Below are 18048 nucleotides of genomic sequence, written 5' to 3' on the forward strand. Positions count from 1 at the left end.
AGTATGGGGGATATTTTTGTAGTGCTGCAGCTAACAAGCATTCTGCAGCAGGAAGCTGTGTATTGTGGAGAGGCACATAGGAACCACCAAGTTATAGTTGCTTTCCAGCTTTGATCCATCCTCATTCAGTGGCACATAGAGGCACATAGCGGCAGCTGCATTTCCAATCATTCCTCCTGATTCGTACCTTGCAAGTGAGAAGACATGTTGTATGAATAGGTTGACTTCAGACTTGCTCTGAGAAAACAAAAGTTTACAATTGTCAGAATAAATTAAAAAGCACTATAAATAGCAAAGAACTGGGCATGGCGAGTTAAGTGCCACTGCCCCCAGTCTAATGGGTAAGTTGGCCTTGGGGTTCATGGAAATGACATCCACCTTGTTCCTTTCCCTTCCTTTCACCTCGCCTCGCCGCGCCCCGCCCCGCCCCGCCCCGCCTCGCCTGCCCTTCCCTTGCCGTCCCTTCTCTTCCCTTGCAGTCCCTTCCCTTTTTTAAAGCACAAACTGTGGAATGAAGAAGAGGGAGGGAAAAAAACCAACTCCTCAAAATCAGCCAGACTAATTAGAGAGAAATCAAGAGAAGAAACAGAAAAGAAAGACAGTTTGAGCATTAGTGAGACTTGTTTGGGAAAAGAATGTGACAGGTTCTTTAAAAGTATTATTGTCAAACGTGTCACTGTTTCATAGATGGCTGGAGCTACTTTGAGCTTCACGCTGATAGTTAATGATTGGAAACTATAAAAAGATTGAATAGGTAAAAGGCAAAGTGTCAGACTTAACTAGATTTTAATGAGCTTATTATTATCATTATTTTTTTCCTGAAGGAAACAGTGCTAGGAAGTTTGTGTTCTCTTTTTTCATGCCCAGATTTCCATCTCTTTTGTAAGGAAACCTTGACAAAGGACTGGTGGGAGGGACAGCTCCGTAGTTCACATGTGAAGATCAGGCATTTTTACTTGTTTAAGAAGAGGACAGGTAGTGCTGAAGGTGGTTCCGAGGCTTGGCTGACAACAATGAGGAGAGATTGATGGAAAGAACAGCAGAGCGCTTGTTTGTTTTTTGGTGGCATGCTGAGCAGAAGCCTTCTTCACACTGTGAGATGTAACAAAGAAATCCAAAGTGATTATACAGGTTCATTTGTCAGCATCACTGCTGCAGCTATTGCTGTGTGCAACAATGCGATGACAAGGCATTTATGGTTGATGGCTGGTTATTAGTGGCGTTGTAAGAGACATTAGAGCAGAGTAGGATTCATAGACCAGGAAGACAACAGCTTTCTGAACTCTGAACTCAGCAGGGTAGCCTTGCCATTAAATTTGGTTGTGCTAACTTAATCTATAAACAAACAAACAGACAAGAAACTTGGAACATGAATCCATTTTCACCTTAATAGAAACTTAATAGAAATAGTCATGATTTCACTTCCTAAGCTTTTTGTCGCAGGTTAGTAGGCTGAGCACATAAAGAGGACTCAGAAATTTTCAAAAAAGAATTGACTGCTTCTGGGAAACTTAGAACAAAATTTCAGGTTTTTTTTTTCTAAATAATTCTCTAATGGCTCTTGAAATATGAAATTTTGATTATGAATATACTATCTTGGGAAAATGAGTAATCAGGTACCAGGATCAAACCAACATTCTTATTAATGAGTTTTTGATGAATTGCTCCCAGCAGTAGGACATCTAATGTGCAGGTATGAAAATGGGTGGCATAGTTCTTTGCCAAACGAAGGGGCTGTGTATTGTGAACAGTAGCCTGCCGTCGTCTGACGTCTTTGCAAGGTAGTGCCACCTGGCACCCATTGATGCGAACACCTGTGAACTCCTGCGCTTGTATCTGGGCTTGCTATGTCCAACAGTGCAGTTTGGTTCACTGAGATGCAGGAGGTTTGTAAACAGAATGGCTAGAAAATATACAGTGAAGATCTGAAGTGCAGAAGGAATTGTTTTGAGCAGTGATATTTCAATATTTTCAACACTGTCCATTCAAGAGATTCAGAAATATTAAAACACTAATTAATGCTCAGACTAATCACAAATAGAATAAATTAAAAAAAAAGATAATTCTACTCCTGGGTAGATAGAAAATTGAAGCTTTAAATAAGAATTGACTAGTTTTGTTTAAGACTAAAGCTTGCACATTTTATTCAGAAATTCCTAAATTCTGTTAAAGGCATTTTTTTTTCCTGTTGCTTCCATTTCATGCTTATATGGATCATGAAAATAAATTTTCTGTAATGATAAGCAAGGTGTAGGTGTTTTAGGCCTTTCCTAAGGAAATATAAGAATACATAAAAAAAAGCCTGTGGAAAACAGGTTTATTCTGGTGCAAAACAATTTTCTCTATCCAGGAATTCAAAAGGTCTTAAAGAAATTCATGGAAAAATACATGTTACGAAAAACTATTCATGGATTCCAAGGGTTTTTTTTTTTTTTTTTTTGCACCTAAATAAGCTTCTAGTTTGGCTTCAATTTTTTATTATGTGATCGCTGGAAGTATAAGAAGCCTTGAAAAACTACTGGGAAAGAAGGCCAGATAGTGGGAGTGCTGCTTCCATTTGTTCATGCTACTGGGTGCTGTCTCCATTGGTGTATTCCCTGTTACCACCAGGATTCAATATCTGTGCTTTCATCCATCTTCAGGCAGGAGGCTGGCGATCCACTAAGCAGAGAGAGGAAAGTGAGATGGAACAAGCCGCCTTCAAGTTGAGATTTCCTTATCCTAGCAACTCAATGGTGTGATGTGGCACAGATGCTTAACTTCTGCTGCACTGACAGTTTTTATATGTTACTCTTGGATTCCACACTTCTTAAAAAATCAATTGTTGTTCACCCGATGACAGAAAGCTTAATCTTAACGTACAAGAAAAATATCCAAAGAGCATCTTTTTTCTGTATGTTATCAGAGAGGTGTACAAATGCTGCAGGGTTTTTGATGAGCTTAATAGAATGAGCACCAGGAATGAAGCTACTCATTTCCACAAAGGGTGAGCTTAAAGATCCTTGTACATATATCATGGACAATATTTATTGGCAAAAAGAAGAGCTCGTTTGAACTATATTGGGGACCACTCTTTCCTAAAGGTTCGGGTTATGTATTTCGTCTGGTGGGAGACTTCCCTGATTTCCAGTTGGTATATTCAGTATCTCTCATCTGTACTTTTCTTTCAATGCATTTGGTTATTTTGTAGTTATATTTTTTTTATAATTTTTAAACATTTATTTATTTTTATTGGAAAGTTAGATATACGGAGAAGGAAAGACAGAGAAGGAAGTTCTTCTGTCTGTTGATTCACTCCCCAGCAATGGCAGGAGCTGATTTGTTCCAAAGCCAGGAGCCAGGAGCCTCTTCCGGGTCTCCCAAATGGGTGCAGGGTCCCAAGGCTTTTGGCCATCCTTGACTGCTTTCTCAGGCCACAAGCAGGGAGCTGGATGGGAAGCAGACACGACCTGGTGCCCAAATGGGATCCTGGTACATGCAAGATGAGGACTTTAGTCGCTAGGCTACTGCACCAGCTGTAATTATTTTGACTGTACTCTTTTACTTGAATACACAATAAGAAAAGCATTAAGCAGCAGAAATTTGGGAGGTTTTTGAATATGCATCCTTTTTTTTTTTAAGACCTGGGTGCTTTCCTGGGTGTTCTTGAAGAGAACATGAATAGTTCAATGACAAGATTTCCATGAGTTTGCAGTGTTTTCTGGGCATATGAACAGCAAGCCATTTTACAACGGGTAGATTTGGTAAGTGTGTCCAGGTCAAATAGTGGGACTGGATGCAAGGTCATCGCTCCAATAGGAATGCTAATTTTTTGTTGCACATGCTGAAGAATTTAGAGGTGAGGCTGACATAGTGGCATTGTGGGTAAAGCCACAATCTGCAATACCTGTATCCCATATTGGCACTGGGTCATGTCCTAGCTGCTCCACTTCCAATTAAATTTGCCTGAAAAGCAGTGGAAGATGGTTTGGGTATTTGGGGCCCTGCTACCCATATAGTTCCTGAGTCCTGACTTCTACCTGGCCCTGTGTTGGTGGCTTACCACCAACTGGAAACTAAACCAACATATAGAAGATTTCTAATCAATTATTCTCTCTAAATCTGACTTTCAAATAAACGAAACTTTAAAAAATGCAGAGAGTGCTACTGAACTTAATGTTTGGATGTTGTTTCTGTGGCTTTGAATATATTCAGGTGACCAAAGTTGTACTACTGTCATTACAGAGGCTGAATTAACCCACTTGCAGTTCCCCTGCGATGCTGAGATTATTACATAAAAGGAACAATTTTTTTCTAATTGCTACATCAAGAGAAGAGGTGGTATAGAAGAAAAATCTCTAAAAACAAGCCAAAGGAGCAAAAATTTGTGGGTGGGTCAGGCATGTGGAGTGGAACCTTTGCTTCATCAGCCACTTTTGGCTGATGAGCAGGGGGTGGGGGAGTTTGAGGGGGATGTGACCTGCTCTGACCTCTTAAAAAGCAGCTGGCACCATCTTAACATTGGGCGCCAGGCTTTGCCCATAGACCACCTGCCAATAAAGTCTGGGTACTTGGGGTGATGAATTATTGCCTAGGGACACGGTACGTGCAAGTCAGGAATGACTCCTGAGGGACCCCTAACAACATGCCAATGTAGTTGCAGTAAGTGAGGGGACTGAGGTGTGGTGGTTTGGAAGGGAGAGATGGGAAGATCTGTATGGGTCAGACTGATTCAGCAGCCCACATGGGAGTCTAACACGGGCTTGTTACCGCAGAGCATCACTGACCACCACATGTCAGGTTACACAAAAGCTATGGCTGGGGGCCTGTCTAACACAGCTAGATCCCAGTACCTGATTGAGTTTTGAAACAGGTGACAGGTCACATTAGGCAGGACCATGACACTGACCAGCAAGTGAGAGAACCAGGCCTGGAGATAGACTCTGTGGGGGATATGTGGGCCCAGCCCCATGGAAATCCAAGTCCTGCTGGTTAGCTTAAGAGTTGGGGTGGTGATGGGCTGAACTAGGAGTGAACATGGAACCTGCCAACACTCATGGGTGCTGGGACTGGGAATAGGCTGGCAGGTCCAAGCTGCAGCACTTGCATGTACATCCTAAAACAGGGTGTGGGGTGGGCTGGCCCGCAACATGCACCAGCTCAAACAAAGGCCAAGATGGAGGGGCAGGCTATGCCGGGTAAAGGCCTAGCATCTGCTGGAGTGTGTGAGATCTGAGTCTGGGAGTGGGCTGAGTGGGGGAACCTGGAAAACTCCCCTGTGGGGCCATAGCTCACACTGGTGAGCACATGTTCCAGACCTAGGGGTCAGGCAAGCTGAGCAAAGTAGCCCCATCCATTGGCAAGGATGTGTGTTGGTTTGGAAAGGGGTAGCCCGGGCAGGGCAGAGCAGACCTTGGCCTACTGGCGAGTGTAGAATCCAGGCTGGAGCACAGGTCATGCCGGGCTAGGGTATCACACCTATTGGTTTACGTGAGCCAGGGATGGGAGCAGACTGAGCATAGTCAGGTTGCAGCACCCGCTGGTGAGAGTTGGGACTGGGAGCAGGCTGGGCCAGGCTAAGCTGCAGCGTCTGAAGGCAAAGACTAAGGCAGATGAGGGGCTATATCAGACAGGGGCAAAACAACCACTGGCATGCGCAAGGTCTGTGGATGGAAATAGACCTGGTTGGGGAGCAAAGGGGACACCCTGGCAGGGTTGTGATTCCCATTGGTGAGCGTGCGGTCCAGGGTGGGGGCTGCAGTCTGATCTGGATATGGCTGCAGGATCCCTCAGCATGTGTGTGGGCTGGGTCTAGGATGTGCCGGATTGGGCTAGAATCCAGCACCCACTGGAGCTTTTGAGAACCAGGGTAGGTGTAGGATGGGCTAGGCTAGGTTTCTGTCCCTGCTGAGCCATGCATCAGCTGTGTCTGGGTGTGGCCCAGGCTTGGCTGGGCTGTAGCACCCAATAACAAGAACCAGAATGGGTGAGGGCCTGTCAGGAAAGGCCACTTTTCATGTGGGACTAAGTAAGGCTGGCCCATAGACCCACTTTGTGGGCAAAGTTTGGCATTGAGAGAGATCCTGATGGAGGAGCTTGCGAAACTCCTCTTTTGGGATATACTATGTGGGTGAGTGTAAGAACCAAGATGGGGAGCAGCCCAGACCAGGCCAAAATATGGTACCCACTGGCAGACATTTGGCACAGGTTGGGGGCAGGTCAGGCTGGGTCAGCCCATATCACCTGCTGGTGAATCCAAGTGCCAGAATGGAGTGTAGGTCAGACCAGGTCAGAACACAATATCAGGCAGTCCACATGAGGGCCGGGACTGGGGGCTGGCAGGGCTGGGCTAGTCTGTAGTCCCCACCAATGTGAGTTGGAATAAGGGGTAGGCCTGGCCTGGCCAGGCTACAGCACCCACTGGCAAATACTGAGGTGAGATGGGTTGTGCCAAACTGGGCTGCAGCACTCAACCAGCACATGTCAAACCCGGGGGGGTGGGATGGGATGGACCCAGTGGGGGCACTGTGGGGAATTTCCAACTAGGCCATTCTGCTTCTACTGGTGAGCATGAGACTGGGATGGGGGCAGACTGGGCTGGGCAGGACCACAACATCTGATGACCTACATGTGAGCTGCACCAGGGAAAAGCCAGACTGGGCTGACTGTACCTTCTGGTACATGCATAAGCCAGTGTGGGTGTGGCTGGCAGATAGTGGCACAGGGGGCAAATTCTGTCAGGTGCAGTCATGGCTTAAACAGATGGTGGCGCCTGCTGGTACCAATGTGGACTGGATAGTGGGGCTGGTTGGGACAAACTGGGCTTCAATGCCCACCAACATGTACAAGAGCTAAATAGGATGTGGGACATAAAGGACAAATCTGTTGTACATTCTGGCAAGCACAGGAACTAGGTCAGGGGGAGGGCCTGGTAGGGGATTTTGTGGGTTGCTCCGACTATGCTGCAGCTCCCACTGGTTTGCATGAAGGTGAGCTTGTGGTGGGCAGGATTGGGCTCGACTCCAACACCCTTTGGTTCGCATAAAACATGGGGCTGGAGACAGAACCGACCCAGCAATTACAACTACCGGTGTATGTGTAGGCTGATTTGGGTGACAGACTGTGCCGGACCCTGTATTGGCAATCACACACAAGAATCAAGTCTTGATTGGCTTCAGATGACGTTTCTTTGTTGATTCCCTACCAACTGAACTGCTGGACTCAGAACCCCAACCATAGAGAGAAGTGCAGGCTCTGTGATCTGACCATGGAGTGCATGTGTCAAAGCTGAGCCTCCTCAGTGGTTCAGACGGAGCAATGGACAGCATGTCCAAATGCACATGGAGGATATGGGAGTACATTGGAGCCCTCAGAGGATACCTGGTATCACAGCAGAGGATGCATGACAGGGCAAATTGATCACATACTTTGGCCAAGTGTTGGCAGTGAATTCTAGGGAGACGAAAACTCTAAGGTGGACTATGTCAGCCAGTGGATTCTGTAGAGCTTTCATTGCGGTTGGAGTGGTGGGATCACCAGCAATTCAGGACTGCTGAACTATCAAAACCTCTTGAGAATTTCATGGTGTTGCAAATTCTATTTTTCTTCCTGTTGTTTATTTTGTATTGTGGCTTTTCATTTAAGGGGATGTATGGTGACTGTGTAATGGAGACTATCAAGTCCAGATGTGAGGATGCAGTGCAGTGTGCATCTCTACTTTCAGATCCAAGATGGACTCCCAATGAAACTGTTTACTATCTTGACAATAGGATGCTGGATTTTGCCATTGTCCATGTCTGCAATGATGAACATGTCACTTTATGAAGAACTATAGTATAGTAATAATATAGGGGAATTTGGTGCGTGGCAGTGTAACTGTATCATATATTAATGATAGTAATTTAAAAAGAAGTAAAAAAATAATTAATTAAAAAATAGTGATGGGTATATTCACCATAACATAAATTCAAATTAAATTGAAAGAAAAAGACGAAGAATGTATAAGAACAAACACTTACAATGGGTAATCTTATTTGCCAGTGTTATCTAAATAAAGAATAATTATTTAGAGAAAAACTTAAATCAACCTCAACCATATCACTTACTTGTATCTCTCTCCTTCCTTCCTTCCTTCCTTCCTTCCTTCCTTCCTTCCTTCCTTCCTTCCTTCCTTCCTTCCTTCCTTCCTTCCTTCCTTCCTCTCTTTCTCTTCTACTTTGCCTACTTTAACTTATTCACAGAAATTCTGACAACTCCACACAGATTTCCTACATGTCCTCTTGCTCCAGTCACTGACTTTGAAATGGAATCATTTCACATTTAATCCTGTCTTAATATATTGTATGTCACAGCCAAGCCATAAGCATATTTGAGACATGCTTTTTGGGAAGAGAAAATACCTTATTACAGAAGTGACCAAGAATAGCTCCTTTAAGGGAGACAAAATGGGATTGCATACATTGCCTCTTTACTGTGTTTCTTTCATGGGGTGTAAAATAAGTTCTGTTGCAGTTGAGTGTTTGGTTGGCAGATGTAATGGCTGCGGTATTATAACTTCCTCCATGCTGTGCCTATTTCCATTTGATTTTTTTAATAGCACTCTTATGAACAACACAGGGCAAAGTTTATCAAGCCTATCATGTGGAGGCATGAACCAAAATACAGCATCTCATCTAAGCAGATAGGCAGCTGCTCAGAGATGTGTCTAATTCTTACTGCCTCATCTCCCTGCTTAAGCCGTCTTTTTATTAGTCCAAACACGGCCCTCAATGAGCTTTTCTGTTTGCAATAAATCTACTAAATGTAATGGCTTTCTTATTATTGCTATATTTTGATTCAGGATTTCAGAAAACGGTACTACATCAATGTGCAAATGTGCAATGTCTTTTTAATGCTGATCCTTAATGGTACATAAGTGCTTTGAAAGGTGTGCAAATGTGAAATTGAAAAAAATAAAGATAAATGCTTAATACAGATGACACTAAATTTGGGAGTACTCAATAGGGTTATAAACCCATGTGCTTGTACAATTTCCATTCAATAGAGAAAAAGTAAGTTCTAAAAGTAGTTATGAAAGAATAAGGCATAAGAGCCTTAAACAGAATGATTTAGTGTCCTAAGAATACAAAAAACTCAGCAACTTGCCACTGTGTGTGTTTATGCATTGTATGTGTGTGTTTGTGTATGTGTGAGGTTTGCCAGATCTTTGCCAGTGGTGCTAAATAGGAGAGTTATTAAGCAATCACAGTGAGGGTTCCAGCATTCTACAGCTGGAATCTGTGCAGGTGCAGCTTTCTGGTCGCAGGCCAGCATTATTTTGCAATACTGCTGGCAGTAACCATTTTTAAATAGAAACATGATTGCACTTTATTTTAATATTTCTCTCTTCCACTTCCCCTCCTACTGTAAATCAACCCTGCTCTGAGCATAGAGTCTTTGCCAAGGTTTCTGGTAACAGATTAAGCCCACTGGGCTGAACCTGTTTACAGTGGTTGCAAACACAAGGAGTGAGTTTACTGCAGTTGGTATTGCACATGTGACTGAGAAAGACAATGTTAACCATGCAAAGAAACTTTGCTCAAGCTTTTGTGGTGCTTGGAGATGAACTGTTTAACTTTCCCCAAGATCACAACAGTCCTCATGATTGTTCTCTTAAACTGCAGGTTCTGAGAAGAACTTCTTAAAAATTGGTTAGGTTGGAATAAAACAGATCCCTATTAATTAAAGAAGTTTAAATGTAAGAAGTATTTACCTTCTCAGAAACTATTCCAAATACTTTACATAGGACAATTCTTCAGGAAGCTCATGGCAAATGCAGTTAAAATATGCTTATTATGGTACAGATGTTTTTGAAATTCATGCCATGTTCTGTGATAGAAACTCTTTCAACTTTGTAAACTGTTCTGAGTGTAAATGAATAAAAATCTTCCTGTTAATTCTATGAAAAAAAATGATGCTAATGAAAAAATAACTGTTTCACAGTCCAAGAGCTACCCACAGAGAGGGAGGGAGAGACAGAGATCTGCCATTTATTGGTTTATTCTTCAGATGCCTGCAATTGCTGGGGCTTGGCAAGGACAGCCTGGATGTGGGAACCCCACTGAGTCTTTCACAAGAAGAGAAGAATCCCAGTTGCTTGAGGTTTTGCAATTGCCTCCCACAGTCTGTGTTAGAGAAAGCTGGAGTTGGAAGCTGAAGCTTGGAATCAAACCCAGGAACTCCAATGGAGGATATTATCAGCTTAACCACCAGGCTAAATGGCTATCCCAAAAGGTATTACACTTATGTGGTTTTACAAATTGAAACACCACAGCACAAAGAAATTGAATGTCTTTTCCATGTTCAGATACTACAATCTAGTGTTAGAGTTTGTGCAGTTCACCCTTCAGCTTTCAAAGCATTTCATTTGGGAAATTTAAGGTTATCTTACATCATATCATACAAAGATCAGCTTCCAACTCCCTTCAGGTGCTCTTTATGTATATGCTTATTTCCACAAGTAGACCATGAGTTTCTTATGGGGCTCATTTTTCATATTTATATCTGTCTTTGCCATCTAAAATTGAACTTTTCTATAGAAAATATTCAGCATATTAAACAAAACAGACATTTCAAGGATTTCAGAAAACATCCTTGGTGTTTTCAAACCAGCATGTTTGGTAATGGTAGAGAATACGAAAAAAAATTGAGATTTATTGTACATTTTAAGCATGGTAAATTCAGCCATAAAGTGAATTATGTAGCTTCTCCATTTGAAACACATTTTCTCATACAGCCAGTTATGCAAAAGTTTCTTGTCTACTCTTAAACTTACCCAACTAAATTCTATTCTTTGTAATACAGATGTAAGCAAATTGTTCCTATGCAAGAGGAAGCATCCTTAGTAGATATCTTTGATGTTGGATGATATAATCCTTATTTTGTAAACAATTTATGCATTTAACTAGTTCCCTAGGAGCTTAACTTAGTTTTATCTTTGATAGCTTTAGACCCATAATTGACCATATATGTTCAAAGGCAGCTACTTCTGATCTTGGGCCCAGCAGACCTCACCAAGTCTGCCTTTTACTGAGAAGCCATTGGGAGCGCCAAATCTTTATTAGAGCCCATTTTCCACAAACTTTTAAAGATTGAAAATGCTCAATGAAAATTACTAGTTAAAAATCAGAACTATTAATACTGTGGAAGACAAACTAAGCAGTGAATTGAGAATTTAGAATTCTTTGTATTTGTTTCAGAGTTGCTGATGATTAACTGTATGGCTGGTAGGTCCCTATAAGCAAAATGAGGTGCAATACTCTGCCTTACCAATATAATTTGATGATAAAACTTGATAAGCATCTTCCAATTTTCTTTCTAATTGAGTTTGTATGAGAAATTCTCTCAGCATACCTCACCACCAGAGATACAAAAAGACTGAAAGTAGAAAGATGGAAAAATTGTATTCCACATTAACAGAAAGCAAAACAGAGCAGGAGTAGCCATGCTAATATCAGATTAAATAGACTTTATCACAAAAACTGTTAAAGGAGGCAAGGGCACTGTGTGATGGTTAAGGATCAATTAAATGAGGAGACATGGCTGAAGTAAGTGTATGCGAATTTAATGCCAGGGCATCTGACTATTGAACAATTGTTAGTGGATCTAAAGGGAAGCAACCACAATGGTGGATTTCAACAGTCCATTTTCATAATTAGAGAGATTTAATAGACAATCTACAATGAAACAAGAGACAATCAGTACTATGGACCAAGTGGATCTGATTGCTATCTATTGAACACTTCATCCCGCAGATGTGGAAAATATATATTCTTCTTACCAATGCATAGATCTTTCTCCAGGACACTCAATTTGCTAGGCCATAAAGCAAGTCTTTACAAGTCCAAAAAAATTGAAATCAAAGCATGCATTTTTTTCTGACCACAAGGAATAAAGCTGGAAATTAGCAATTGAAGAAACTTTAGAAAATATACAAACACATAGAGACAGAATAATATACTTCTGAATGATCACATGACACAAAAGAAATAAAAAGGAAAATTAAAAAAATCTTGGGAATAAATGAAGATGACAGAAAAACATATCAAAATTTATGGGATATAGCAAAAGCAATTAAAGAGGGAAGTTCATAGCAGTTAGTGCTTAAATGAAGAAATTGGAAGGCATCAAATAAATGATCTAACAATGAATCTGAAGGACCAAAAGAAATAAAAAAAAAATCCAAATTAGTAGAATGAAAGAAATAATTAAAATTAGAAAAGTAAACAAAATTAAGAAAAAAATAATAGAAAAGGTCAATGAAATGAAGAGCTGTTGTTTTGGAAAATATATGTAAAATTGGTGCACTGTTGGACCAAATAATGAAAAAAAAAAAGAGAAAATCAACATGAATAAAATCAGAGGTATAGAAGGGGACACCACAAAAATAAAATGTATCATTAAGAATTACTACAGCCTGGTGGTTGGACAAGCTGCGCAAAGTTGCTCCAATGGCTGGCTAAAGTGTGGATCAGTAATGGAATAGGGTGGACTGGGCAGGGCTGAGCAAACCTTAGCTCACAAGCAAAACCAGAAATCAGGATGGAGCACAAGTCATGCTAAGCTAGACTCTTACATCTACTGGTCTGCATGAGCCAGGGACACTAGGCCACAGTGTCTAAGGCAAAAGCCAAGACAGGTGAGGGACTTTGCCAAGCTGAGTCAGAGCAACCACTGGAATGCATGCAATGGTTGGCTGGGAACAGGCTTGGTTGGGGAGCTAACGGGACACCCTAGCTAGGTTGGGGTTCCCACGGAGGAGCACAGAGGCTGGAGTGGGAACACAGGGGCTGTGTTCTGGTCTGGATATGGCTGCAGTCTCCCTTGGCACAAGTGTGGACTGGGACTGGATACACCGAACCAGGCTAGACTCCAGCACCATCTGGTGCTCTGGAGGACCAGGGTAGATGTAGGATTGACTAGGCTAGGTCTCTGTCCCTACTGAACCATGTGTGAGCTGTGTTTGGGTATGGATGAGCCTTGGCTGGGCTGAAACATCCAACAGTAAGAACCAGAATGGGTTGAAGGCCAGTCAGGAAAGGCCACTGTTCCTGCTAGGACAGAAGGTCAACCGAGTAAGCCTGGCTCATGGATCCACCGATATGCATGAAATCTGGTATTGGGAGAGGTTCTGATGAGGAGCCTGGACAACTCCTCTGGCAGGACACAGACCCTGCAGGTAAGTGCAAGAAGCACGATAAGAAACAGCCCAGACTAGGCCAGGCAAGGATACCCAATGACATGCATTTGGCACAGGTCAGGGGCAAACCAGGCTGAACCAGTTCACATCAGCTGCTGGCGAATCTGAGCACTAGAACAGACAGGGTCAGGCCAGGTATGATCACAACACATACCAATAAACATTACAGCTGGGATAGGGTTCACCCTGGGCTGGGCTAGACTGTAACCCTTACCAGCTGGAATTGGGGGTAGGCTAGGCCAGACCAGGATACAGCACCCATTAGCAAATGGCCATGCCAGACTGGGACGCAGCATACTTGAGAATCAGGGAGGGTGGGGGTAAAGCTTGTAGGGGGAATATGGAGGGTGCCCCTGATGGAATACTTCACCCACTGGAGAGTGTAAGTAGGTATGGGGACAGACCAGACCAGGCAGGGCTATAACACCTGTGCACCTCCCTCTTGAGTTACCACTCCCACTGGAAAACATGAAAACCAGGATTGGGGCAGGGGTGGCTAGATAGAATGACACCCACAAGCATGTGTATTTGCTGGATAGTGGAGCTGGTTGGGTTGAACTAGGCTTCAATGCCCATTGACATGTATGGGAGCTGAATGGGATATGGGACAGACTGGACTAATCTGTTGTACATAATGGCAAGCACGGAAACTAGGGCAGGGGCGGGCCTGGTGTGGTTGATCTTGGGTCACTGCGACTAGGCTGCAGTTCCCACTGGTTTATATGAGGGATGAGTGTGTGCTGGGCAGAATCAGGTTGGACTGCAACACCCATTGGTTCCAGTGGAAGACAGGGCTGGAAACAGATCTGATCCAGCAATTGCAACCACCAGCTGATTGGGACAATGGACTGTGCCAACCCTGTACTTGCAAGTACACACAAGAATCTGGTCTGGAATCACCTCAGACAAAGTTCTTTGGGGATCTCCCTGGTCGAACTGCCGAACTCAGAACCCCAACCATGAAGAGAAGTGCAGGTTCTGAACATGGAGTGCAAATGCCAGAGCCGAACCTCCTAAGAGGCTCAGACGGAGCAGTGGAGAGCACATTCAGGTGCACATGGAGAATATGGCAGTCTGTTGGAATCTGCAGATGATACCTGGCACCAAAAGAGAGGACAGAATTAATCAATCAACTACTCCAGCCTTATGTTGGCAGTGAAAAACTGGGCAAACGGAGACTCTAAGATGGACTATGTCAATCGGTGAATTCTTCAGCGACTTCATCATGTGTTGAATGGCGAGATTGGCAGAAATTCATAATTGTTGAACTATCAAAACCACTTGAGCAAGATCCTCAGAGGATGCCCCACATCCGGGACCTGGGATGGGTGGGAGGCTGGGTGGGGCTCCTCCCTTTATCTCCCAGTTTACCCCAGACATAAAAAAGAAAAAAAAACAACAATGTGGAAATAATAGTCTTATCCACGTCCCTGTAGCCCTTGAACCTTTAAGCCTTAATTAACCATGTAAAGATTATAAAAAAAAAAAGAAAAAAAAAAGAATTACTACAACTAGCAATATGTTAAAAATTGGGAAATTTAAGAGAAATGGAGAGATTTTGGGACATAAACAATCTAACTAAATTGAGTCATAAAGACAACTAAATCCCTAATAGACCAATTACCAAGGTAGAAATTGAATCCATAATAAAGTTCATCCCAGCGAAGAAAGACTTTTCAATAAGAACAAATCCCAGCTATTTGCAAGCTATTCTAAACAGTTGAAAGGATGGGAATTGTATGAAAGTCCTTCTATGAAGCCTGTATCAACTTAACTTTAAAACCAGAACAAGATGTAACAAAGAGAAGTATGAACCAGGGTTCCTAATAAACAGATGGCAAAAATTCCCAACAAAATAGCAACAACATTCCAGAAAGATCATTCAGCCAGACCAAGTGAGATTTATCCTTGGTGTACAGCGATGGTTCAAAATATGCAAATCAATAATGTGATGCTTCATATGAGCATTTTGAAAAATAGAAACCATAGGATTATACTGATAGGCACAAGGAAATCATTAAAAATACAGCATTCTTTGATGATAAAAATCTTAAACACATTGGATCTGGAAGAAAACTTAACTCAAGGCAATATATGACAAACCCACAGATAGTGTCATACTGAACGTGGAAAAGATTTAAGAATTTCCACTAAAATCTGGAGCCAAAAGAGGTTGCCCATTGCTATTAAGTATAGTTATGGAAGCTTTAGTCAGAATCAATAGAAAGAAAATTAAATCAAAGGTGCAAATGGGAGATCAGGAGGTCAAATGCTCTATCTGCTGATGACATCTTCTGCATAGAGGTGAACCAAAAGATTCTGCCAAGAGCTTACTGGAATTCACAAGAGTGTGAAAAGTTGCAGGTGTGAAAACAAAAGAACAAAAATCAATAGCCTTTAAATATACAGACAGTTTTTTTGGCTAAAAAAAGACCTTGTAAAATCAGTATCATTTACAATTTCTACCAAAAATTTAAGTAGCTTGAAATACATTAACCCAGGAGGTGAAAGGTATCTACAATGACAATTACAAAACATTAAATAAAGAATTAAGAAGTTTGTGGAGTAGAAGAATTAATCTTGTCAATATGTCCATATTATCCCCCAAATTTAGAAATTCAGTGCAACCCAAATAAAAAAAAAGAGCAATGACATTCTTCTCAAATTGAGAAAAATGATGCAAAAATCCATATGGAAGCATCAAAGACTGTGAGTAGCTAAAGAAATCTCAAAAAAGCTGGATGCTTCATAGTATCAGATTTTAAGGCATACTATGCCTTAAAATTATAAGAAAGCCTAATACTAGCACAGAAAGAGGAATATAGACCAATGGAAAAGCATAGTAACTCCAGAAACCAACTTACACATCTGTAGCTAACCAGTATTTGACAAGTGAGCTGAAATAAAACCCTGGAGATAGGACAGTCTCTTTGGCAAATGGTGCTGAGAAAATGGATCTTCACATGTAGAAGTATGAACAAGACCCCTGTCTTACACTTTATATAATAATCAAGTCAAAATGGATCAAGGATCTGAATTTATGACCCTGTATTAGCAAATTATTAGAGGAAAAGTTTTGGGGAAAATTCTGTGGGACATTGGCCTAGACAGAAACTTCTTGGAAAAAACCCAGAAGCATAGGCAATAACAGTAAACATGGCAAAGTGGGTTTTCATAAAGGTAAGAAACTTCTGCATGGGACAGTGAGGCACTCAACTAAGTGAAGAAGCACTGACCAAATGCAAGGAAATATTTGCAGACTATGTAAATAATAAAGGATTAATATATAGGATCTATCAAGAACTCAGCAACAACAAAACAGACAATTCAGTTAAGAGGGCAAAAGACATGAAGAGACTTATTTCAAAGGATGAAATCAAATGGTCAACAGACACATAATGCACTAATCACTAGTCATTATGGGATACACAAACAAAATTAACAATAAATTCTCATTTCATTTCAGAATGATTACCAACAAGTCAAAACAAAATGCTTTTGAGGATCTGGGGGAAAAGTACCCTCATCCGCTCTTGGTGGGAATGCAAACTAGTGATTCTACTATTGAAGACTGCATGGAGATTTCCCAAAGATCTGAAAATAGATCTACCATATGACCCAGCCATCCCGTTCCTATGAACTTATCAAAATCAGTCTATGAAAGAGTTATCATTATCCCATGTTTATTGCAGGTCAATTCGCAATTGATAAGATGTGGAATCAATCCAGGCGTCCATCACCTGATAAACGCATAATGAAAATGTGATACCATACACACTATGGAATCCTACTCCAACATGAAAATACTGTGTTTTGCAACAACATGGATGCCACTGGATATCACTATGCTTAGTGAAATAAGCTAGTCTCAAAAACCCAAACATCAATTGCTTTCCCTGTTGTGTGGTAACTAGTATAGAGTATAAAAACTGTAATGCGTATGAGTAAAATCGACATTTTAAGATTTGATTATTGTTTACGATTTGATTAAGATTTGATTATTGTTTAAGATTTGATTATTGATTTATTGAGTATTGTTCTCTACTTTTGAGGGATTGTTATTATTTGTTGAACTTTTTGTTTAATGGAGAATAAGGCCTGTGATTATAAAATGAACTGAAAGTATGTCATTGTAGTAACTGAAAGAAAAAAAAATAGGGAAGGCAGAGGGGAGGGCAGGAACACAGGCTGGATGGATAGGGCAGGCAGTATCACTATGCACTTAAAGCTGTATATATACAATCCATAACATTGCTCACCTTATATAAATCAAAGTTTTAAAAAGAGTCCTCTCTTTGCATACTTGGATCACCATCACCTTCCACTGAAGATTTTGGATGAAATAACACTGTATGACCCTGGATCTCTGCTAAACACTGAAACTTTGCTAAACTCTGGTAAACATTAACACTTTCAGACAAGTGCTTCACAGCTTCACATGTGCAAAGTTACTATTTAGATTATACATTTCAGAGCACCAGGAGTTGACCCAAGAGTGAGCAGTTAATAGAAGTTGTATTGTGTTTCCACGTTTCTTTGAAGACATAGCAATAGTACTCTGGATCCCTCTGCAAGCTGGCACTGTCTTTACACTTTGTACTCCAGTTCCTTGCTAGTCAAAGTGTGAGCATATGTCACCAGCGGCAGCCAGGATGTCATCTAGAAACGTGTTGGCACTAACATACTGAAAACTTACATCTTTGAGCTTAACACACACATGCACACACACACACACACGTATGATATTGAATCAAAGAGTAGAGCTGTATCTCCACAACATTTGTACTAGAATTAGACTTCTCAAGCTGGCCCAGAGTCACAGTGAAATTTGG

The sequence above is a fragment of the Ochotona curzoniae genome, unplaced genomic scaffold (assembly GCF_017591425.1).
Source record: "Ochotona curzoniae isolate NIBS_2020 unplaced genomic scaffold, NIBS_Ocur_1.0 scaffold_461, whole genome shotgun sequence".
In the NCBI taxonomy this organism is placed as follows: Eukaryota; Metazoa; Chordata; class Mammalia; order Lagomorpha; family Ochotonidae; genus Ochotona; species Ochotona curzoniae.